Source organism: Labrus mixtus, chromosome 10 (assembly GCF_963584025.1).
Source record: "Labrus mixtus chromosome 10, fLabMix1.1, whole genome shotgun sequence".
Classification (NCBI taxonomy): domain Eukaryota; kingdom Metazoa; phylum Chordata; class Actinopteri; order Labriformes; family Labridae; genus Labrus; species Labrus mixtus.
This window is the reverse complement of record NC_083621.1, coordinates 14,111,150-14,137,778: the sequence shown is the minus strand read 5'-3', so window position 1 is coordinate 14,137,778 and position 26,629 is coordinate 14,111,150. Positions and strand designations below refer to the sequence as shown.

Sequence of the window (26,629 nt, the reverse complement as noted above, 5' to 3'; positions counted from 1 at the left end):
GCCGTATATATCTGCATGTCATTGGGTAATGTGATGAGAGTCCTTGGGATTCACTTAGCTGTGTGGATAACTCAATTTTGTAACTTGATATTGTCTCTGAGCTCACTCATAGTGGGGTCTCATTACAAAAAAGAAATATCACACTTTTTCACACAGTTTGTGGGAGAACATGCATAATGAACACGTCATTACATTTGTTGGTTTAATGGCTGAATGAGGCAATGACGTAGTATGTTGGAATTCACATGTGGCATGCATAATGATAATTGCTAAATTATATCACTTATTGCCGTCATTAAACGCAAGGTTCCCAGTGCCAAAGATCATTTATTGGCATATATTTGTGGCTTTTTTAAGTTAGACAATATTATTTGATCTAATTGCGGTGTATGTCAGTCAGCACTAATAAATAATGGTCTGTGGATGTGAAATTGAAACTCTGGGATTGTTTATCCCTTTGGGTGACATTTACCTAAATGCCACATATCTGTGCTGCAATTCTTCCATGAGACGTGGGGTATGTAAATGTAATTTCCGTATCACTGTACAATTGTCTCGCAAATATCACTAAACAGGACACTTGCTCAATTCTCTCTTGCCATTGTGGAACCGACCCTATGAAGGCACTGTGTTTGTATTCATAGTCGCCCTTTATGACACCATTTATTATTATTGGTCAGATTTAATCAGGGATTTCTAACCGATTTACGTTAGATGACAATGGTTGTGAAGAGTTCAAACACTTTACTTTTACACTACTTAGAATAATAATAAAGAACTTTGTTTATGGTTTTTTTAACAATTATCATTTTCACTACAAATACATACTCATCATAATCATAACAATTGTGTTTTAGTAAATCTTTATTCAAAACCTCTTTAGACAACATCTACTTGCTGTAAAGGTGACGCCAAGAGCTATTGTGTTTGGAAAATACATCAATAAATACTTGAAACTACATTATTCATCTCATACTATATTGTATAATGTCATTAATAATTTATTGTATTTTAAATTGCTTCCTATATGGACCGTATATAGACCAGATTAAAAAATAATTATAATACAATAAAACATTTAATCACCTATAAAACACAGAATAAAGGGGGACTTGACCCTTTTCACAGTCAATGAATTGTTTGGTATCAGTTTGGAGTCACATATCCTCACCACTGAGTTGTGTTTTTCCACCTCGACCTGGGCCCTTTCCCGAATTGTCACATTTCAGTAGGCAGTGCGTACTATTCAGTATGGAGTTTCAGTATACTGAACTTTCATGGTCATTCAGTATGCATTTTTTGGGTCCACCTCAGTACACTGAACATTTCAGTATGGATACTAACTTCCCGGGTTTTATGCAGTATGGATCGGATGCGTGCTTTCAGGAAATGAATTGTATTTTACCACCCACAATGCTGTGCGAAATTAAACGTAAATCGTCACGTCACGTCCGCCTCCAAATCAAAACAAACAAGCGTGGATTAATTGAATAAATTTTTAATCTAGAGTTAAAGTCCTGACTGAAATCACTACTTTTAATTAACAACAGAAAATATAAGAAATGTCTGCATTATTATAAAACCTTTCTCCCTCTATTTAAATAATGATTTCACTATTTAAATGTGTCTTTATTGGTTTATTTTATATTCTCTATATTACTGTCTTTCATTTGTTCTTTCCTTTATGTGCTGTATGTTATTTAGTTATTTAATCTGTCTTTTACTTGATTTATATTGTGATATTGTTTTTTGTTTACCTGACTGTATATGCGCATTACTCTTCTTGAATAAAGCTAAACAAAAAAAAATGGATGCGGCCGGTTCGGGAAACGTAAATGACGCCACTTCCATACTGAATGAATCAGACGAAGTAGGAACAAATATCTGCCTACTGTGTGCGCCTACTGAATAGTAGGTACTAAACAGTATACATCACGGATAGTAGGTACTGTCTACTGCCTACTGAAAGATTGAGTAGGTACTTGGCAATTCGGATACAGCCAAGAACTTTTGTTTCTCAACTATGACCATCATACCACCCTGATACAAAAGCAGCTAAACATCTCTGTTGACTATATTAACTTAAATCAGAAAACACAGAAATCAGAAAATGTTTAATGGGCAACATGGAAGTTGGGTAAAAATAAACAGAACCTGGAAAAAATGTAAACCCATTTCATAGGGCTTTATCTGTCTAGAAATGCATTTACAGTAGAAAGGGAAGAAATAAAGTGTTATCGTTAAATAATTATTACCATTTGTGATTGCTTCTTGTGAATTAGAGATGCTAAGAATAAGGAAGAATTGAGTGTTTATGCTGCTTTTTGTCCTTTATCTGACTTATTAACTGCTAGTCTCTTATTAAACCTCATTAAAGCCCAGGTAGCCTTGCGGTTATGTCACGTGCCCCATCATGTACAGAGGCTGTAGTCGTTGTCACAGAGTTCTAATCCAACCTCTGCCCTTTACTGCATATCCCAAACTCTGTCCTCCCAACATTCCCTATCGCTGTTTTCAGCTGTCCTATACGGTTAAGGCAAAAATGGCCCTAAATATAACCTCTGGCCCCTACAGTATGTGTGTATGAGCTTGCATCAAAAACAAGAAAATCATCCACAAAAATCACTGAAACTAAAAGAGTCAAATGATTTCTAATCACATTTGTATTGTTATGTTCTAGGAAATATATATATACAGTATATATGAATATATTTATAAATATATTGTGTTTCAAAATTGGATTAACTCATATATTTGAACAAAATATTCACATTTGAAGCAGTCACACTCCAGAGGCTCAGCTGTGGTGTGCTGTGCTTTACCACCCGATGGCCTAATAAATTTTTATTTTGCTCCAACCCCTAGCCAACCGAATAATGCGTGGTTAAATGAAGTAATCATTTTTACTGGAGACATCACTCACAGGAAGATAGCAGGTAGGTATATCACTTCCCACCATATGGTCATGGCTGTCAAGCGAGGGCCAATAAGGAAGCAGCAATTTGCCACACAGTTCCATGTTGTGATTAAATAGTTCCAAGGACGGCTCCGGCACACAGGACGGCTCTTTGACCAGGCTGATACTCATCTCCGGCTACAGATTGGAAGTGGTGGTGGCGCAGCTATGTGGCTTGCTCTGTCTGGATTTGTTATGTTATTCTCTCCCATTTTCCCCCACAGGCTCACTCTGCAATAGACTATTATTTTGGTCTCATGAATATAGAAAATTTCAACTTGACTCTCAACTCTGTTCAAATCATAAAAAGTACAGAAAGAAGCCAGGTATGAATATATTTCTGAGATGGTAAATCACAGTGAAGTGGGCTGTGAATAATGAAGACCTAGAAAATATAGGCTATTATACAAGCACTTTTACAGGTCTTTGATGTAATAAAAATAGATCAAATAAGTGATCATACATGCTTTACGTACCTGAATAACAGCATTGTATGATGTGATCCCAAACAATGCGATAGAAGGATAAACATTTTTATTTTATATATTAGACAGGCAAAAACTTCCACCAGACAAAACACTTCAGAGACAAAATTCAAATACAGCTTAATGTATTGAAGAAATACATTTAAGTTACAGATGCAAGGACACTGAAAACAGTCTATTTAAAAAATTAAAGAGAGTGCTTCTGGATGATTACTCTTATAACCTGATGACAACAAAGAACAGTTTGTGGGCTTTCTGTCTTCACAATCAATTATTTCAGATTGAAGTGTGAAAACTATTGAAACCCACAGAAATTGTCTCAGTCTTTTCATTTTACATATTTTCAATTATCCTCTAAAAAGATTAAACTTTAAAAACAGACTTACTGGCAGATTTTAAAATGTGTTGACTCAATTAAGAATAAACATCTCACGACTTAGCCTACACAGTTAACTATGAGCTCTAATTACATAAGAAAGCCCCTCAAGGCCTTCAACAATAATCATGACTCATGCCACACAATACAGCTTGAATACAAAAAAAGATTAAGATATTCACACAAGTGACTGGCAGAACAGTTGACTGAAGAACCAATAATGCAACATGAATGCAAGTTCTATGCTCCAATTATTCAGTCTGCAACTTGCAGCACAGGGGCTTGATGCACACAAACCACAATATAGCCTCCATAATGTTAATAGCCACAAAGCAATGAGTTAGCATACAGCCACTGAGAAATGTAAGCAGAAAAGAAAGAAACAAGCAAAGACAAAGTCAAAAGGGTGTTCTTAACTCACCATATTGAAGCTCTTTCTTCTTACTTTTGGGGATTTTAAGTCCTCAAAATCCATGTTAAATTACCACAGCAGCAGATATCCAATACAGCATTTTTTGTTGCTAGTTGACTTGTCTACTCCTCCCTCCATTGCTGCGAGCTAGATAATTAGATAACTTTTCCTATCAAAACACATTTGCTCAGACCTATCTTTAGGAACAAGCTAACTCTCTCTCAATATATTATTTTAAGTTTACTCCTTTTTGTTGGGGGGTTTAAAGTATAACTGGCTTTACAGTTATGCATGTATAACTATTCAACTCTTTGGTAGACTAGACGTACTTGCAGTGACATGTTTGACCACACCATGTCAGGGGGCGCTATTTCACTCATTTCAGAAACCCTTTTAGAAAACCGGGGAAGAGAAAAAGTAATCGGATAAATCGGGTAAAATGATTTGGATAAGGATATCGTTAAAATTACACAAATATCTGTCTTACTCAGGTTCAAGGGGGCTTTACAACTGGTCAAGGTCTGTTGCTATGGAAGTAGTCAAATATTTTTGCATTAACAGTAGTAACAGCCTATACAACCACAGAGTAAAAGAAATACTCTTTTTATAATTAATAATCAAAGTTTTGGTTTAAAATGTAACACAAGTGGCCACCGCAACATATGGGGTTTTTAAAATATACTCAAAGTAGCAAAAGTAAATTTACTCACTATGCAGAATGATCCAAATGAGTACATATTTTAATATTGGAAGTTACTTTATAGTGAATCCTATTTTAAAAACTTTATAAACATACAGTAGAAAAAAAAAAACATCATAGCGATCATATAGGAGTTTGATGATCTTATTTTGAAAAGTAAATTATGACAAAGTCTAACATGAAGGTTCTGAAGTAAAAAGTGTACATTTCATGAAATGTCTGGAGTATAAGTACAAAAGAAAAATTTAATAATCAAGTAAAGTGCAAGTGTCTATTTAATTGCAATTCTTTTATTTCTTTTTTTTAAATAATATTTTATTTTGCATTTTCCAACAACAATAATACACTTAATATTGAACTGTATTTCTGTTGACTAACTGCATCATGGACCCAATCCCCACATTTTTTGTATTAGTCTAAGATTAATTATTACCCACACATATTGTTCTCTGTTTTGAGTGCTAGATAATGATGGCTGTATGCAAATGTTTTCTTATTTGCAAGGCATGATGTTCATTATTTTAAATGGATGCACTTATGTGTTTTGTTATTTAAGTGGCATCAGCATGGAACTGTTGTGACACTGATAAATGCTGGACACCCAGCAACATTTTGTCATCTACAGATAAAGAAGCTCCTTGTCAACAAGTGATACCTCTCTCCCTGCTGTCCCCAATCCTTTTACCACCTGCTGTTAATAATCTTGTTCACGAATGCCTTCATGTTTTAGCATTTCTCAACTCCACATGTAAATGTCAGAGCCATGAACCAAACCTATAGTATGCCTGTATCCAGAGGAGGATATAGCAGTCATAATATTATTACTTTAAACATACCATGGCTCTGGATCATACTACTACTCAAAGTTTGCCTTTATTTTCTCATATATGTATTTTCAGACTTCAAGACTTTTGTAGGGCTCAAAAGAATTCATCTTCTTAACGATCAAATCACCCAAGAATAATTAAAGCTTGCATTGTGATTTCATGCAGACAAAAATAAAACCTGACAAGTATACCTGCCGCCTAATGGGTGCTTCGTCTTGAGTGGCAGCGCAAGTAAAATTATAAAAATGTAAATTATGTCCACATTTCCCAGCAGCTGGTGTCTTTATGTCAACACATAAACAATGTGAGGTCAGCCACAAGAACAATTTAGTGTGACGGTATGCGCAGTAAATGATGATCATTGAGTTAGTGGCAGATTTACAGTGTAAGGGCACATAAAATATGACAGAATGAAAAACACTGACTATTATTATTCTGTGAAATCCAGAGATTTGAGAGAAGTGATAAACTGTACCCAAAATGTGTGCTTGCCCTCATCCCTCTCTTACAATCCATCTCCTGGATTTGCAGATAAAAGGGGACACTGCCTCTGACACTAAGTTAAATGATTAAAGCTTTCAATGGGATAGTCTGTGTGAATTAAACCTTTGAAAAGACCTTGCTTAATGTTTTAGACCAGATAAGTAGCATTAGCCGAGACAGCTTAAGAGTTCAGACCCATGCGTTATTGGAAATCAGTTTCAAGATGATAGGGGCTGAGAGGGGATACTGTATATCTTATCTTTGAACCTAGGGTGTTAAATGGACTGCCTATAGGATTATCGCTAGCCTGGGCAGATGTTCATTTCCAAAACATATGTCAAGGCTTAAGCCTGGTGTAAACATTACCAGTGGACAGAGTTTATCAGTTTTGGAACAGGCTCCATATTAACAGCCCCTGAGCAGGAAAGCTGAATATGTCTGTTGCACAGGCCTCTCCAATAATGCTACATCACCTTGGCTTGGCGTGGCATCTATGAGGGCATGTTTCGTAAACATTTTCTCTGTTTTAAGGAAACAAAAAACCTGGTTCACCCATGTAAATTTCAAGCTAATTTAAAATGAGTCAAGACTGTGGAATGTACATATATCTTTAGGGTTTTTGTAGCCTCAAATGATTGTGTGTGTGTGTGTGTGTGTGTGTGTGTGTGTGTGTGTGTGTGTGTGTGTGTGTGTGTGTGTGTGTGTGTGCGTGTGTGTGTGTGTGTGTGTGTGTGTGTGAACATGCCAGAGATAAGCAACCCATTCATTGCACTCCGGCAAAAAATGAGGAGCACTACTGCCTGCTGCATTTCAGAGACTCTTTCTCACCTCCTTTTTTTCAACAAGAGCCCCCTTAGTCTCATTAAAAAGCAGTGCCTTGTATGAAAGAAAAACCCATTTGTGAATCTACAAATAGACTGTTTTTTATAGAGCATCGACATGTTTCCACACACAAAAGCTTCAAGTAAGGGGTACCTATGAGGACCAGTCAAATACATGGTGTGTTTTCCAAATCGACGGAAATAAGGTACTTTTCTGATTGTCAACCTTCTGACTGATGAGGTACACTTAGTTTGTAAACATATCCGTCATTGGAAATGTATTAGGAATTCTTCTTTATATAGTTTTGGTCAGTTTGACGATCAGTGTAAGTAAGCTAGCAAGGATGCTGCATTAGCTCCGTAGTCCCAGCCTGTGATGTTAGCAAGCAGTTATCGTTAATTGTTGCGTCCTCTCTGAAAGTTAAAATGCATATTGAAATGGTTTAACTAATATGAGTATTTACCTGCAGCACTCTTTGACATAATCTTTTATAACAAGCAGTGACATTATTTTATACAAAATAAGGTTTATTCACATTACCCGTTTAAGGTTTTGATACGAAATCTTAAAGTTGGGATTGAATTTAAATGAAGGGTTATTGTTAGACATTTTATAACTATAAGAATATAAAAACAGTTATTGCCAATCTTTGTCTTTTAACTGTGTAGGAGAATTACACAGTAATTCATCGAAGCATACTTAAGCCCTATTTATACAAATCGATACAACATGTATCAGGCTGAATTTCTACTATCCATTGCCTTAAACTGTGAAAGTTCGTATTCATTTAGGCTATTGTAATAAAGTGTGGATTAATAATATAATTACCAGAGCTGGGCACACATTAATCTGTTATTTGTTCATTTTCTGTGCTATTTTTTTGGAATTCATTTTTAATGTGCATTGTAATTTTGAAACTATATTGAAACCATTACTGTAACTTTTGTTTCCGTTTATGTCCAAACCCTCTAATCCTCTAATATGGTAAGATGGAACTGGTCACGTCCTGTGATGAACAAGTTGTCTTTCAGTTATATTCTTTCGTCTTTTTATTCATCTGTTGTGTAACAGTGACTCTTGAAGTATTTAATGGACTGCCTGAACTTAAAAAATCCAATAGCATAAGAGGGACAATTCTTTTGTAATTTATTAATTAATTAATTTACTAGGACTCCTCTTTAGTACATTATCAGGGGTTAAAGTAATGGTGGCAGGAGATGGCTCTAGCAGGTAAAAATATGTACCGAGTTAAAATAAAAAAAATTACATATAGAGACATTTAGCTGGCTTGTTTTTTCATTCATTTTAAAATACAACAATTTAGAAATTTGCCTGCTGACCATTGCTACTTGATGTGCAAATGGATTAGTGGGTTTGTGATGTCACTTGTCTCTTTGCATACGTTGAACAACATAAACATGCATTTCTCTTGCAGTTTAAAGTCTAGAAGTTTATTTGAAAATTGATTAATTGAAATACAATAGTATTTAGCATATGAGTGATTATGAGCCACATCACTTTTTCTATTGTTAGGAAATACAGGAGAATGGATGACTGCAGCTGGTTCCAGCTATGAGGATGCCAAAGTTGAGTTATGTTGAGCTGTTCCAAGGATGGAGGAGAGCAAGGACTCTGAGGAATTTGGAGGACTTTCTGAGTGAGTGTGATTAACACTGTAAAACCCTTTTCACACATACGGAAATCTCCTGAAAAACTCCGGAGATTTGGCTACCCGGAGGGACTTTAGGCTATGTGTGAACGCAAAAAGCCACATTTTTCGCATGGATTTTACCCAGAGATTCTCAGGCCAGACCTAGTATTTTATCCGCAGGAAGTCCGAGTGAGCTGATGTCTGAAATCCCCCGCACCCCCTCCCCTCTGACAGGGAAAGTCCCCCGCTGTGAGGAGCATATGTGAACTCCTAGGTCGGGAGAATCTCCGGAGCGGTCCTCCTGCAATTATCTAGATATTATCCGGAGTGCATATGTGACAACGGCTTAAGTGAGCGATTTTAAGTAAAAGTCATCTATTTTCGTCATGTACTGTGTTCCCTAGGCAAACATTAGCTACATCTTGCAGGCAGCTGCAAGCTAGCGATAGTTTTGTGGCGCTTTTATAAAGTAACATTCGGAGAATCTGCATTTCAAAAATCTGTCACTGCTACAGTTGTTTTTGCTCTCTCAGCTGAAGTAGTTTGTAAATCCACAGATTCTTTTCTGTGGTTATTACGATTTTAAATGATTTGGATTTTTGTCTTTTACTTTTTGGATGCGTTTGATTTGAATGTGTATGTCAATTTTGCTATGATTAGTGATTCTCCTTTTTCTAATGTAAAACAATTTGTTGTAGCTTCCCTTTGTGCAACAGAGCTCCGTTGTTGCCAACAAGCTCTTTAAAACATGTTTAGTATCCTGTATTTTGACTCGAGCATGAGCATTCTGGTGTCGCCAGTACCGGTCACTAAATGTGTATTAATCTGCCAATTAAAATAGTCCCAAACAACAACAAGTTTACCCAAATTTTGAGCTGCTTTCATGAAGAAACATATAGTGCCTTAATGAGCTAAAAGAGAGCTTAAAGAGACAGAGACAGTGAACGAGACAGACAGAGAGAGACAGAGAGAGAGAGGTCCGCTGTCCATGCGTCCCTCCTGTAACTGCACCGATTGAGGTCCAATGCTCATGTCGAAACTGAAGCTTCTCATGCCTTGGTTATACTATTTTTCTGCAGCTGCTTTATGCAAATGTTGTCAGTACTGCAGTTATAAATCCATTTACCAATATATGTTCAAGAACGTTCAAAGATTATAACCTGTTTCTCACCATACTAGATAACACAATTTTTATTTTGTACATTTACTTGAAAAAGTTTGATAACATGATCACTTGTCTCTGAATTTTTCCGGGATTTTTTTGTGAACCCATATTTTTTTAAAGAAATCGCATGAAATACTCAGACATTAATAAAGCCATCGTTCAAATATTAAGTTTAACTAAACCCAATGTTATTAAGACCATCAAAGGTTACACTAATAAATGGTTGACTATCCCTTTGTGTCTGGTAAGTATAGCTAAAATATTTAGATTGCCACTCTTCTCTTTGAAAGATTTACGTGCCCTCTTTATTAAATTCCTTTTAAATAACTGAGACCCAAGAATAAATAAAAAGCCAACCGGACAAATGTTCAAAAAGGGCGTCTGTGTGCAAAAATTACAGTCTGTCATTAAGTGTATAACCTATGGGACGAGGGACATCCTTCTGCAGCTTGGTGTAGTTTTTAATTTACTGTAATCCACAAAAAGGGCAATACAAATGTATCATAATTCTAATCAGACTCTCTAAAACAGCTGACAGTCTTGTTGACCTGTGTCTGTGGCAGCAGTGACTCCTTTTCACACTTACTATGGGACTGTAAGAAGATATGAGCTTTTTGTTCAGAGATCATTTTAATAATTTATAGATTTGTAATTCATTTTTTATTTCTGTTTCTGCTTGCTGGGTCAAAAAGCTGAAGTGGTAATTTACTGTTGTGCCTCTTACCTTGGGATACCTCTCAGCCCAAACTGTTGTAAAAATGAACCGGAAGAAGCTTAGAACCAGTCAGTCACCAAATCAGTTGCTTTTTTGGTGTTTTTTTTGGTGTGTGGGGGGGGGGGGGCTCTTTTAGATACACAGGACAGTGGATAGAGTTGGAAATCAGGGAAAGCAGCCTCAGGTCAGACTTGAACGCTTTGAGGACTTCAGCCTCCTAACCCTAACCCTAACCCTAACCCTTTTCAACTGTAGGTACAAACAGACGAGGAGCAAGCTCAGGTTGTACTTCTACTGAATTCCACCTGACATAGAAAGGAGGCGATTGGATTAATGCGATTAGACTCTCAGCTGGACCTTTAGGGAACAAAAGACAGACTTCTAAAAGAGACAAGTGTCCAATACTTGTAGTTCATCATTATATCATGTGCTTTTCCTGTGGTTGTCAGGTGATGTACACATGCATCATGTAAAAGAGAGAGATGGTAAATTAACAAGCCTGTGCTGCAGTTCTGAAACAAATAGAAATCCAAAAACAGGAACAGGTGGTTTTAAGATTAGCCTTGTTTTATTTTAGTTGATAACTTTACTTACTCTGAAAAATTATTTGGTTGGGGGTCGTCCAAGGATATGGCACCATCAATTTAATTTTCTGTATCACCTGAATTGAATATCTCAAAAGTCATTGTCTCTGCTGTGCAAAGACTATCTTCTCTAGCTTGGCTGATAGGAGAGCATCCATAGGTCCATCTGGTTCTGTTGAATAGTGTAGTCATCATTTGAAATACGTATATTACAATGTATTTAAAGTTGTCATAATCCACTCTCATTATCAAATGCTAACTCATGATGGTCACTTCAATCGTAAAAGGTTTTTTGTCTAAAAAGGCAATCATTTTAATGATCGTTTCCTTTTATACAAGTCTGGTTTCGCAATAAAAGAGATTATCAGGTTTTACTTAAGGACCAATAAAGACATAAAAATGTGCTTGTCCTTTTCCAGGCAATGCTGTTCAATACCAAGTACTACTCAGAGCTAATCAGCAAGTAAAGCTGGATGATTTCTCTTACCCACAGTTGTGTGGAATTGGAAAAATTTAAGTGTCTTTTCACCCGGCTTGGCTTCTTATAGCATCAAGCTAAAATTGAACTACTCCAATGCTAATGTGTAACAACTTAGAGAGCATGCACCCGAGATTTACGTAGAGAACTGATGTTACTTTGCACAAAGACACATAATGACAATCATTTCCAGAGTGTAGCAGTAACACGGAGCGGCTTTCAAATTCAAATCAGTGAGCTCTTGAGAAGGCTATGGCTGAAGACATCCTTATGAGCCCTTTAAATGGGCAAAATTGCATTAGCAAATCAAATCCTTGATCAGTATCTATTGTTGGTAAAAGAATATCTTACATTTTCAAATTAATTTCACATTGTCAATACATTCTGTGTGCAGAGAGACAAAGGCATCATTGATCAAGGATTATTAATAACATTTCATCAAACATTTCATTAATACCATATACATTTCTGCAATAATGACCTGAAACTACCTAATGTCAAAAGAAAACTCAGCTTTCAGGTTTGTGAGGCAATTCATCACTTGAACAACAAAAAGAAAAGGAAATGACTCTAAATCTTTGTCACAAGTTAAGGCAACTGTGAGAAACCTAAGAAGTATCATTACCAGATGTTTAAAAGATTACAATTCAATCAATTGAGAAATGCCAAAATATACAAAGGAATGTATACCGCATTATATACACTATAAGTCCATCCACTCATCAATTTAAGGTTAATTCATTTTAAGTAATTACTGGAAGCGATATAAGATATTTGAAATGATCTTTCACACTTACTGCTTTCTTATATATTATACAAAACCCTCTATGAGATCATTCAAAAATAACACAAATTTAAACTTAAATAAATCTTTAGACCTATACAGGTCATATGCCTAGATTCTCGCATCATATAAACACAGACAATATTAGCACAAATACCATCTTGCAATAAAAGCTGTTGCACTTGTTTCAACAACATAAAGTTGAATTAAACACCTGTCCATCTATAGAGAGTTTAAAATCCAGCTCAAAGCAATAACAGACATTTGTTGAAATGTGTGCGGTTTTCTAAATGAAATAAATGAGGATTAAGGCTTATAAAAATTATTCTCTAAATTCTGTCACTTAAATCACCAACTGCCTACCACTTAATGTCCTGCAGCAATTTTTACACAGATAAATTGTGTTTATAGCCACTATGATGAAAATAGGACTTTTATAATAATCCCAATTCTGGTTTCTAATTTGAACTCTTACTTCCTGAACAGATTGGTTTCACAATACATTTGCATGTTCATAAAGTGAATGCAGTCCAGGTAATATGACTTCACCTGTTCCAAACCCCCATGGTCAATTCATTTCAAGCAGCACATGTGCCTGTCAAAGGGAACGCAGTCATATCTAATCATTGACTGGCATTTCTACAGACTGATATTATGTTTGCCTTCTGTGCTAGGCCAGTGTATTATTAAGGCAAGTCTCCCAGAAGACCACTCCGGCCACCAGGTTTCTATGGTTACCACCATTGTAGTATGTTTTATGAGTTCTGCGGGTGTCGCCTCCTAATTACTTATAGCGAACAAATCTCTATTTAAAATTGATCAAGCTTTATTTCTGTTCATTACGGGGGATAAAGAGGTTGAGATATCTGTCAAAGGTGATCTGACCGTATCAAAAAACAGCATGCACTGTGCTCCAAAGTAAGATCAGGAGTGATGCAACTAAAAAGAAACTTCTCAGGATAACAAGTGTTTGGCATTAAACTAGCCTTCAGATAGTCCATATTACATGAAGGAGTATAGTAATGATGCACCAGAGATGATATGTGTCCTGTATAGTAACATCATGAAGCAGAGGCCAAAGTCTGCTCCGGATCAGTTTATAGAGCTTCTCCTTCTATAAAAACTCAGCTGCACTTGGGGGGAAAATATTTCCTCATCCTAGTCACACCAGGCATGACCCAGAAAACCAAATGGAAGGCCACGATTGATTTTACCTGCACCTGTTCCATATTTAAATCCATAGCTTATATTCAAACCACCTGAGCTGATGACACCTGAGCTGATAATTGGGGCGTTGCATTTATGGCTTCCATTTGTCACAGTAATAAAACCTTATTTATTAAGAACTGTTAGAGTCCTGCTGATTAAAGGATGTGTATGGTGATCTTCGGAATATCTTTCTGTGTAAATTACTAACACAAAAACACATACATGCAAAAATAAAGAGAGTATATAATAATAGAAAGAATATATTTGTGACCTTATGTCTTCCCTGTTTTCACCCGTTTTTGACATGTTTAAATGTGGTTTATCTTGATGTGAAGTGACATGTTTCGTATGTAACCTTTTTAAAACAGATTTATGCACGCAAAGAGCACAGACATATTTTGCCCCTTGAATGCCAAAAAAAGACAATAAAGTTGTCTCTAATCTATTTCTATTTCAAAAACTCAGCGGCCCTGTGATTATTTCCGAGACTTTTGCTTCATAATAAAGGTGCACGGATACAGTTCAGCTGGTTTCTGCTGATCCTCACAAATATAACTAATTTTGTGCCGATCCAAGGCTCCAACATGAGTCATTTCATGCAGTGCCCACAGCAACACATACACTAACGGATGACGTAACACATAACAAGCTAACATGTTGGCAGTGTAGACGGGAGGCAGAGAATAAAAAGGTTTGATATACAGGAGGATAAACACACACTGTTTCCCAGAATTTGTACCTCTCTGCCCAGGGTAGATCAACGCATCTGTGCTGCCCGTATGTATGTGCTGTCTCTCTTTCTCTCTCTCTGTCTCTGGTGGAGTGCTGCATGTAAAAATCGTGCGGAACAAAATTGGTATCAGCTGGTCCAACCGAGTTGAAATAAGAATCGACCAAAGATATTGCAATTGTTGCATATCAGCTGAATATGGACCCCGCCCCCCCTTCCACCATAACTACTGTCTGCATATCTACTGTTGTAAAAATCTTGTGCCATAAACAAATGAGTTAAAAGAGTGAGAGATCTAATTGCTTAAAATAATTAGATAAAATCCAGTCTTAAATTAAGTAATTACATCCTGTCAGCTGCATTTTCTCAAAGCCTAATAGCCTAAAAGGGTGAAACTTTATCCTCAGCTGTTCCTGGTCCAAACTGTTTGACGAGTAATTTCACTTATAAGATGTTGTATGTTGCATGCAGGACAGCAGGGGTCACAAATTTCCACATTTTAATGTTAGCAATGGAAGCAAATGGTTAACATCTGAAGTTGGCAGCGAACACAGAGCAACAAAGTTCTGCAGAAATCTGCTGACTGTGCTGAACTATAATGACTATTTTGTGGGGCTTATGAGTGTGAGGGTTAGATTGGTTGTGAGGGTTGGAGTCTGGATCTCAACTGTGCAGACAAAATTTGCCTCATGGACCAAGAGTCTGCTCTTTCGTAATGCAGGTGTCACAACACCTACAGACAGCTGTAAATCTCACCGTCAGAGCACATTTTCAATCAGAATTTTCATAAAAGTATAGCTGTTGTTCCTTTGGGTTTTAAACTGTGCGTTCCTTTAGTCATCAATTGGAGCAGAATGTGAGAAAAGCAGCAACCGGCATCTTTTAATTAACAGGCTCCAAATTGGTCTGAACTGTTGACATTTGCAGGTGTTTACATGTTTATTTACTGTGACACTCGTGAGTTATCAACATAAAGTTTAAAATTAAGCTAGGATGGAGGCTGACGATGGAGTGATATATCCCATCCCTCCTCTAGCAGGTGTTGACGTACTCCCCAGCTGTCTCTGCAGCTGGGCCATGGCGGTTGTAATGAGCGAAGACAACACTCTCACTGCGTCCCCCACTGTTCCTATCATACAGGAAGTCAATCACAAAACATCATAGCCACTTAGACTTTATAAATATGACACAAGGAGAATTAAAACAGAGGCATGAATGAATGGCTGCAAAGCATAGTATTACATTTCATGATAAGCAGGAAACAGCTGGATTATTTTGCAGAAATTCTCTGGTTTATATGGCGATGTTCCGTACTTCTCTGTCAGCATTCAAAACTGGTGCTCACAGATACCAGAAACCCTCTCACCATCTACAATAAACAGGTTGTGTACATAAAGGCAGCTATTGCAGATGTGTGACAGTCTCAGATATGCGTTTCAAAACCACACTCAATTAATGTAAAATGGAAGTAATATTGGATTTTGCACAAATTTCACTGTGCTGGCATCTGCGGCACTGTTGTTTGAATATTGTTGCCATGATATAGGCTGTTTCTAAATAGTTACATTGGAGAGAGTCATCTCTTATGCTAGTTAAGATTGGTTTGTACAGTTGTTGTACTCATATAGCTTACTTAAATATTGACAAGGGATGCAACCACTTTTTGGCAAGCAATGGATTTATTTCTTTAATTTGTATGCAAAGCTGAAACATAACTTGGGTTAGACGACTTTCTGCACCAGTTAATGATGCTAAATATGAGACAATGATGACACTGATTACTATACAGCATAACGCTATGTCACATCTGTTTCTCTTTTTTTTTCTCTTCTTAGCTTTATCCATCACCATCCTCTTATTTCATCCATTGTATCAAACAGTTCATAGGCAGATTAACTGAATTACTTTTAGCTGAAGGTGTTTGTGTTTGTGTGAACTAGTGCCATGAAGAAGTTCACACTTCTTGTAAGATGACCGTGGCCTGCTGCCAAAGTTACATAGTGCAGGAAACGGGCAACTGGGGTGCTCTGTGGACATGGGAGAGACACCTTTTCCCCATTTGAAAATAATAGTACTATTAGATCGACCCTTGAAACTACAATTTTCAAGGTGGAAAAGAAACATATTGTTGCTTTAATCTTTTTCTGTAGGGTTGCCAACGTGATTTTTTTTAAAAACAGATAATAAAATATTTAATGCAGAATAAACAACAAAGGCGATGAATTAAAAAGCTGTCATTATTTACAGTTCTCTGTTGTTGTTTGAGGGTTTGGTGTGTGTGTTACCACCTTGAGTAGCTGAGAACAAAAGTAATGATAAATATTTTAAATTATTTTTATGATGTGAGGGCTCCCTCCTTAGGGAATGATAAATAGTCCATGTAGACAGGTTCAACCAGCTACCTGGATTTTTTAAGAGCCTGGCCCATCTGCATGCGCAAGTGGACACTTATAACTGGCATATAATTATGGACCAAGGATATGGCAACCTTGCCTTGGAGTGTGTATGCGCGGATGATGTGAGACTTGTGAAAGTCAAACAACTACTTATGAGTTGAAGGTGCATGCCAGCTGACATGAAAAATCTGGTTTGTTGGCCTAAGGGCAGCGAAGAATGTTGATGGGGGAAGCTGGAGGCTCGTGATTACTCCCTGAAGCATGCAGCGCTCTGCATGACGAGCCTCCTCCACATGACTCGGACATCCACAGTGACCTCTAGACAATGGTCATACATTAGGATGGCTCCTGTGAATCTTAGAGACGGAGAGGAGGAGGGAGAAATGTTGTAACAATGAGATCAGTCAGAAATGTAGATAACTCTTATGCCCCATCCAACTCTGTGCAGCCAATCAATTACCGTAATTCGTTCCTTCTGTACCAGTGAGAGTAAACAGAGGGAGGAGTGCAGCAGCTAATGATGGAACCTCCAAGAATATGAATATTTTTCCAATACTCAATACTTACCCAAATTTTCATCATTATTTTGTTGGCCTGGGCATTATGACCCTAGCCAAAATGAAAAGTTTATTCAGATGAAAACATGTGGTCTCATGTTAACTATCAAATTTCAACTATTCAAATTTTGTAATCTTCAGTCTGCCCAAAAGTCATATGCTAAATGAAGCCTATCTGCATGCACTTTATTTTCCTCAGTAACCATGCATTTCCAATGACTTAAATCAAACAAGGATTCTCTGCAGAATCTCATCTTATCAGCATAACATCAAATGATAAAGTTGTTCATGCCTCTTGGCTCAAAATGCTGATAGATTTTTTTTAAGTGTATCAAAAACACCCTCTGGACTCTTTGGTTTGTGTATGTGTGGGTGTTTCATCATTGAAAGAACTTTGTGATGGCTTACTTGTGCTCACAGAGGAAATAACTCAGTCGAGTAGTGCGGGGATACAGGTAGAAAATTGGGTCTCAGGAGAGTATTTGAGATGTATTGTAGAAGGAGTGGGGGTGGAGATATAAGTCGGTCTCAAACTCGAGTTTCTGACAAGTTAATGCATGGAAGGGAAGTTTTCTGGCAGTCAGTATGAACTCATCAATATATCAGTAGCCCATTTAAACATAAATTACCACGTATTCTTGAAGAATAAAAAAGACCCCTAAAGGATCAATTCAGATTCTTTGAAAAGAAGAAAAGAATACAAATAAATGTGTTTTGTTTTTTAATTTTAAATGTGTGTATACTTTTTCCTATATTGTATTTTTTGTGTTACTTATCACAGAAGAACTCAGAGCATTTCTTCATTGCTTTACCTTAAGGATAATATTGACCAAATGGATATGGAAAGTAAATCATTATAGTTTGGCCCATTTTACATTTACATGCACATTTAAATGGAGCTACCGTTATAGCTTGATTCGGCAGTTTAATTGGACTGCTGTCCTTGTCCCTGTGTACTAGCACCCAAGGGGAATTGATTTATTGATGAAAGTATGTCCAACTTCACTACAGTAGGTGGCAATATGCCCCCTTTCAGCTAGTTACTAATTGATCTTATTCCTGTTGACCCTGCTAACAAGTTAGTGAGATTTATGTTGAACGTTGGAAACATGGACAACTTTACAGCTCTGTACATTTTTGTACTCTTAAGCTTTAGTTTTGGTACAAATGTGATGCAAGCTGTCCCACCAGATTATGGTGATATCCAAAGGCAGACGTCAATGTGACTTCTGCTATGATACTTATTCATGCTTTTCAACCTCAGGGTCAAAGCTCCATGCGTGGACAGCAGAGCATGACTGGAGCGCTGAGGCCAGTTAGGCTTAGATTGAGGCATATACATTCAAAAGTAAATTAATCCCCGACCCTGTTATCTAGGTGTGTTATTCCAACTTTGAGAAATTCTACATTGAATGATTTCGGTCGTACTAACATGTTCTCGTTAATATTTAATATCCAGTTTTACTCGGGCCTACTTGTCCATAATAGTTTGTATTGAAATACATGTGGGTGGATTTTATTATGGTATGCTGCAGTTTTGGAAGAACAAAAAAAAATTGATTCACAGGATTATCAGCAAGCAAACAGAAAGCAGGTTTCAGCTTTAAATTGCTTCAGATAGGAGTGTTTGTTCTGTTTGGACATACCACCATGTGTCTTTCCACAGTGATAAAATATCAGGGAAAACAGTGAAAAAAAATCAGGGCTCCATAAAAACCCACAATGTCTTCCTAATCATGGTCTAATTACATCACAAAGTAATTACACAGCAATTATAGCTGCTATTATTTCTGGATGAGCACATTTAAAAGAGAGGATACATATGAGTTGATTAAAATTATACATTAGGTGATTCAGTGAGGAAATGTTACAAAATGAATCACTTTGTCCCCTTACATGAAATATAGTTTAATCACTTTAGTTCCATTTGATTAAATTCTCTGATAAATTAGTAGCATGTTCCTTACTCCATGTTCCCACTCTGTTGTTTGTATCGCTTCCTGCTGCATGGCTAAAAGGAATTAACCACTTTAGCAGCAACTAGCAGCACAAGCACAGCCCTCAAGGTTTTTCAGACGCTTAGGGTACATTTTTGTTCTATTTATGTAAGCATAAACGCCATGGCCTGAAATCGGCTTCTCAGTGGGTTCTGGGATGTTTATGGGTCTGAACAATCAGCTGAAGGCACCACGAGCAGTCAGCAGGCTATCAGGGCAGTAATAGCAACAAGTACAATGAGGCTACAATGAAGCATCAAAGCTCAAACTACATGAGACCTCATTTAAGAAGAACATAAAGAACACAGTATGATCTTCTTTTTTTTTTTACGCTGTTTGACACTTGATTTACAATGTCATACACATCAATACCTAAAGATAAAACCCCCATTTTCATATTTAACTTAATAAAACAGCAAATTGTATAATTTAATAAGATGAAACTGGAAGAACATATTACTAAAATGATTAGTTGGGTATCAAAACAGAAAAATTACACACAAAAATGAGACGCTCTTTCTGTCAATACACCATTGGACATATATTTCAGCTTTATAATAGTTCAAAATGTCCCAGAATCATCGCATCATTCATAGTATGGATAAGTGGTTGTACTCTGCTCAGTTATGTTAGGTGTTATTCATGTTTGCTCGTTTGATGCAATAAGATGAATACTCACTTTGTAACTGATTAATCTCGTTTATCTTGAACTTACGATCATTTTAACCCTGTTTCTATGAAAAGGAAGTTTTAAAAGCAAAGTAAGCAGCAGATTTCAAGGTCATGGTTTCCTTTTAGTGCGGCATCAGATGAGAAATAGGAAAAACAGAACTAAATGTTCTGTTGCTGTTTCATCTATCAACTACTACTGCTCTTTTGATAGTACGGAGACTTTTGCACTTAGCTTAAGTTCTAACCTTTCAAATGTGAAATTCAAGCTCAGGTAACACTTAGCATTGCACTGGTATTCAACAGGCAGGTGTCAAAAAGCCAGGTTAAAGTATTAGAGAGTACTACTCAAATGTTTGGTACCTCATAATATTGCTTTGTGTGTTGGGTGAATACAGGTTGAAAAAGAGAAAATGCAACTGAGAACTAAAGCAAACCATTAGATGAGATTTCTTCCTTTAGTCCTTTAGTGTTGACCTCACGTGTACTCCCAAACCTTGGAATGCAGCTGCACATAAATACAGGACTATACATTATATAATTCTAAGTGATGAATTTAAAGTGATGAGGTGAATTAGTCCTCTTCTGCAAATTAAAATATAGTAGTGTGCGACCATAGCATTTTCTGCTAAAAGGAAGAGAAAAAATGACTGCATTAGAATAATTTAGAGCCCTTTTTTGAATTGGGGTTCTCAGAAAATAGAGGTCTATTGAATAGTCCACGGCCACTGAAATACCTCGTCTGCAGCGGCAAATCATGATAATTAGTATGTGATAAATAGGTGCTGCTCAAAAGCACTGAAATAATGAAGCTCTCTCATCTTTTTGTCTTGTGTTTCCTTCACATTTTCTAAAGCAGCATTGCCTGCAATAAACTCATTTAATTAACAAGTTTATAGATGTTTATTATATGCTTCTATACTGGCAGCAGTACAATGGAATCAGTAAATCAGTAAAAGGTGCATCAACCACTGTCAAGCATTTCTATTCACTGATAATTCAGATGAAACATTACTCTCTTTTAGATTAAGATGTATTGTAAAATATATTCTCTGACCACACAGCCTCAGAAATGGGGTGCCTATAAAACATTACCTACACATGTAGAGGAACATCCGGGGGGGCCTTCAAAACTCGGCTTGGTGTTTGAGATGTTTTCTCTTGCCATGTCAGAGTTCCTGTGAATGTTTTTAATCCCAGATGCAGGGAGTCTTTGAGCTTTTAAAAATCTTTATGGCGAAAATCAGACATTGCAGCTGCAAAATGCTTTACTATGTTCATACAGCACAAGATCAATCAATCAATAATTCAATCATTTTTTATTTGTGTAGTATACACTTAACAAAAGAGCAGGTTAAAGGCCTTACGTGTTATATTATTTACAAAGACCCAACGTTAATCCATCATGAGCACGAATTAACATTCAGCAAATTTACAAGAAACAATAAGACAAGAAAAAAACATAATTTTAGGAGGCAAAAACCTGGAGCAGAACCAGACTCATGTTGAACAGCCATCTGCCCAAACTGTGTTGGGCTTGTACAGTGGGATAGAGGGAAAATGTGGAGGACAAAGATTAAAGTCCCCATGAAACAGCACGTCAAGAGTATCCAACTGCTGTGTCATCATGACGTGTATTTCAAACACAATTTGAAGATGTGACGATGTAATGAGTTCTATAGTTTTTGTTTTCATTCAAACTTCATGAACTGACCATTTAGAGTAGGATATCATACATCTTCTCTCATTAAAGCTCCTGTGAGAAGTTTTTAATTAGCTATGAAACTGACTGAAATTAAAACCAATGTGTCTTTATAATGTCCAAAACAAACAAGAATATCAGTGTGAACATTGACTATTTCTTTAAAGTTATTTTTAAAGCCTGTAAACACGGCCACCAGATAGATGTTAGGCGAGGCAATTAACAACACACTCCCAAAACAACTTTTTTATTGTATTTTTTTAACACCAAAACCGACACCTCCAGTGAGTGTTATGTTTGACTTTCAAGTGACAGCAGAGACATATTACTGACAAATAGGGATGACCCGATACCGATACCAGTATTCGCCATCGGTCCGATGCCGCCTTTAAGTACTCGTACTCGTAAAACTATGCGGATACAACGGCACCGATACCACTTTACGGCGGGCGTGCGCCTCTTTTCAGTTGAGCGGGTAGGCAGAGAGAAGCGAGATGTCAGCGGTGTGGAGATATTTCAGCGTAAACGAACATGATCAAGGGTATGAGTGATGCTGGACTCCCCAGCCTTCCGTGCGTGGCTCACACACTACAGCTAGCTGTTAACGAAGGACTTTTGGCTCAGAGGAGTGTAGCTGACGCGGTGTCAGTCGGACGTAAAATTGTTGGACATTTTAAGCATTCGGCATTAGCCTTCTCCCGCCTGGAAGACATTCAGCTGCAGCTCAACCAGCCCGTAAGAAGACTCCAACACGACGTGCAGACGCGCTGGAATAGCACGTACTACATGCTACAGTCTCTCACCGAGCAGAAGCGGCAGCGCTCTGGGAATATTTGGCTCCGAATATGAACTCCCCGACAATCTTACAGCGCACCAGTGGACACTTCTGGAAAAAACGTTGTCTGTTTTGGCTCCGTTTGAGGAGTTAACCCAAAAAGTGAGCTCGTCCAATGCTTTAGCATCAGATGTAATTCCAGGAATGTTTTTCAGTTGTAAAGTCAAAAAGTAAGGAATCATATCTGATTTAAATAAAACTTACTTTTAAAGTGATTAAGAGAAATTCAGTGGCATTATTAAGTACTCGTAACGGTACTCGGTATCGGTGAGTACCCAAATGTAAGTACTTGTACTTGTACTTGGTTTGCAAAAAATTGGTATCGGTGCATCTCTACTTACAAATAAGATTATAAGGTATCTAGGGGCGCGGGATAAGCTGGCGTTTGTTTCGAGCGCCCCATGTACAGAGCCTATAGTCCTCTTCCCAGCAGCCGTGGGTTTGAATACGACCTTGACCCTTTTCTGCCTCTCTTCAGCTGTCCTATCTCATAAATGCAAAAGGCCAAAAAACTATCTCAGAAAAGGTATCTAAAAGGACTTACCACTTATCCACAGGGGGCGCCACAATCAACACAAAACAAACAAAGATTTTGAGGCTTTTTGTCTTTATCTGATTGGACAATGGATTGAGTAGGAATCCTGGGAATGGGAGTGGGGAATCCAACCTGGTTTGCCCGTTTGGATTATCATAGCCTCTGTACATTGGGCGCGACCTAACCGCTAAGCCATCTGTGCCTACTCACTGAAACTTTTAAGTTCAATTTTGTTGGCCTTTTCATCTCTTGAGTATTTTCCAAGTTTTTTTTAAATTTGATACATATGTAGAATCTGTAGGGATGTAACGATTCTCTCAACTCACGATACAGGTGTTTTTTTCACGCATTGTTTTTTTAATGAAAAAAAAGCAGCTTTGTTTACATTCACAGTTTCTCACTTAAACACATTGTATGTTTGTTAGGTCTGAAAAATGTGCCAAATGCTTTTTCTTAAGCCCCGCAGAGAATCTGTGTATTATGAGTGTTTATTGCTCTCCCCCAGCGGAGTTAGAGAATAGATCAGCCGAAAGGTCAAATAAGGTATGCTCTTAAGTGTAGTTGTTTGTTCCCCCTCTGTTTATCCTTGAAATCTGCAGAGGGAGAAGACACAGCTTCATCAACAGAATCAACACTGTTAATCCATCTCTGCCACTTGCTGTTTACGTTGCTGCTTTGACTGGCTTACATCACTCTACCTCAAGAGACCCTGATGCAACGTTCAACTTTAACTTTAATTGTTAAAGACAGACCTATTTGAATGATTTGAAAGCTGTAGTTTTTGTACAAGTGGGTTTTTTTTTTTCATTTTCTAGGCCAGCAAATGAGGCTTAGTTGTTCCAGCCATTTTTAAATCAAATGGAAGAGTGGAAGAATTAAACTTACAACAGCTTCCCGTCAACAGTCTTCCTCCTTGAATTATAGTTCTCTTGCAAACATGCACTTAGTGAAAAAGACAGAAAGCTTCGTCTAAAACGTCTAGTGACAACAACAAACTTCTTTCCAATGGAAGACTTCAAACAGGCAATTGTGAACAACCTGTAGTTATTCTGCTGTCTTAATGTTCACGATAGTTTTTTATTCTGTGTGCTTTACACTCAAACAAGATTACCAGCGTTGTTTTTGTCTTGCTTTAGATCCAGATGTGTCCTCTGTGGAGGATTAGGATTACAGGTAATGATAGTTATGTGTTCAAATCCAATTGATGCATGCTGTTGGATCATTTGTGTCACCCTTAGCCTGTATAATCTCACAATGGAGCCTTTTGTGCTACATGAACGATGACAGATTGGCTACAGACTGGTTACATTTTCTTTTTATCGTGTTAGATCTCAGATAAATCACATTATCCAGATATTTCTGCATTGCCTGAATACTAGATGTGAGATTGCAAATGCTTGTTGCCACAGCCTAACAGGTGTAATGGTGATATCACAGCAGAAGATGTTTTCACACATCATTTAATCCCCGTTCACTTTAGTAGCTCAGTGTACACTTTCACACATTGTGCCAGCTGTGTCACATCGGTTTATGCTTCAGGAAGATCCCTCTGATCCAATCTCACACATAATAACAAGTGAGAATTTAAATAGATAAAAACTGATGCAACAGCTGTATGTAGTGTTTGTAGGCTCAATTGTTTGCTCTACAGACAGGAAGTGTTGGAATAAGAACAGTTTATTTGAATGTCTTCGTGATAGATGGGAAAGACCACACCACCTGTATTACCTGAAAAATAGTCTGACTGGCTGTTCAAGCTACTAAAGTGATCCAGCTGTTTAATTTTCTTTTTTCATTTTTTTGGCCACTTGGGAGCAAAGGAAACAAACTACACTCACAGTTTTTTAACATGCAGCAACATTGTTAGAGCATAAGAGTGTCAAAAAGACAAATGTACTACACTACAGTTTTGGGGGGGGGTCTCATCTGTGGGCTTTTTAAACAGTTAAACAGCTAAGTAGCCTGGGACTCCTAGCCTAAGTTACATGTTACTTCCACTATGGTGGCTCGTAGCGTCAGATAGAAAGGCCACTAAAAAGACAAGCTCCCTACATAAAGCAACCACAATAGTGCCCACAGCGACGGACAAACTAAACTATGTGATCGGTTTGCTTGAGCAATGCTTTAGTGAAAATGACCTGTTTATAGTTTCACAGAATCTATTGCATTCATATAATAAAGCACGGCCAAGTCTATAATTCATAATACATTCATGTTTGACCCAAAAAATATAATCACAGATTAACAATCTGCCCTCATGTGATGAAACTAAAATGAGATATTTAATAATATGATTAAATCATATAATGAAATGTCTTTTGCAAAGTCTCATGTAAAGTCTCGTGGTTTAAAGCATTGTTTTCAGTATCAAATATCATGTCTCCAAACTTCAAAGTCAAGATGTTGCTATTATGACAATATTAGACTGTAACACATTATTATCACACAGATTTCACCACACCATGAAGCTATATGATAAGATATTGTTGCTGATATTGTTGCTATTCTCCTAAAATAAACAAGACAAACATATCTTAGCATTGCTATTCTTTATTAAAGCTGGAGCAGGCAAGTTTGAAGCAAGGATCAACTGTAAGACAGATTTGAAATTATCCAACTGGGAAAAGGCTAAAGACAATCCCCAAAAACATATCAAGCCTCACTTCCTTACTTGAAATGCAGTACAAACCAACTCGAGAACTAACTAGTTTGTGGAAGATGTGTGCATGTGTATTGGCTGAGTGCATACAGGAATGCAGTCATTCAGCTAGTTTATCAGACATTCATTTACAATGACATGACTAAAGAGACTTTCACAGCCAGGGATACTGTTTTTTTATTTTTTTATTTTATTTATTTGGTCAGAGCATCTATTCGTCTATTGCTGCTGAGTAATTAACATTTTAACAACTATATGATTTCAAAATAAATTGCCTAACCTAGCTTAAATGCTCAGGTTCAGTCTTTCAACACTCCAGTTCTCATTGTACATAACACAAATGTTCATTAGTAGTGTGCACACAGATGAGAAATTATTTATTGCTTTTATACCTTGCCACGGTCTTCCCTCAGGTAATATTGCCTCTACCAGTAATGTTGCTTAGTTAGGTAATCAAAATCAGTAACTGAAGATAATCTACAGCTCTGTAAACCGCTCATAAGTCCCCGTTCCCCTCTTTGATCTGTTGATAGATCATTGGTATATAGTTGCTGCTGTTATTTGGTGTAATGAGAAACTATATATTGTGAGATGTTCCCTCAAGTGTTTGGTCAAATAGTTGAACTTATACTTCAACAAATAAAATAAATTTCTTCAGGCAACACTGCCACAATTACTGCCATCATGCTATCACATTTACATTAGGAATAGACCAATTACAACAGGACCTGTGACGCATTTCATCAAGATATTCAACAGTGTTGAAAGGAGTCATGAATACTTCAGTTGGAATAATTTCATATTGATTGTGGCTGAAGGGATTGTTTCTCTTTTCCCTTTTTTCTACTAGATGGATGCATTTGAATCAGCATGGTTCATATTTAATGGATCTGTACGATGAA

At 37.1% G+C, this 26,629-nt stretch overlaps 1 protein-coding gene and 1 long non-coding RNA gene across 2 annotated transcripts in view; one reads left to right on the top strand and one right to left on the bottom strand.

Annotated features, from left to right (window-relative positions):
- Positions 1–4,530, bottom strand: part of LOC132981524 (uncharacterized) — an 82,976-nt gene extending 78,446 nt beyond the window's left edge. The window contains exon 1 of the long non-coding RNA XR_009674587.1: positions 4,239–4,530. This is a non-coding gene — a long non-coding RNA (uncharacterized LOC132981524). The remainder of the gene's footprint in view (positions 1–4,238) is intronic.
- sowahd (sosondowah ankyrin repeat domain family d) overlaps positions 1–26,629 on the top strand; it is a 257,121-nt gene that overhangs the window by 99,556 nt on the left and 130,936 nt on the right. The gene's annotated exons all lie outside the window — the stretch shown is intronic.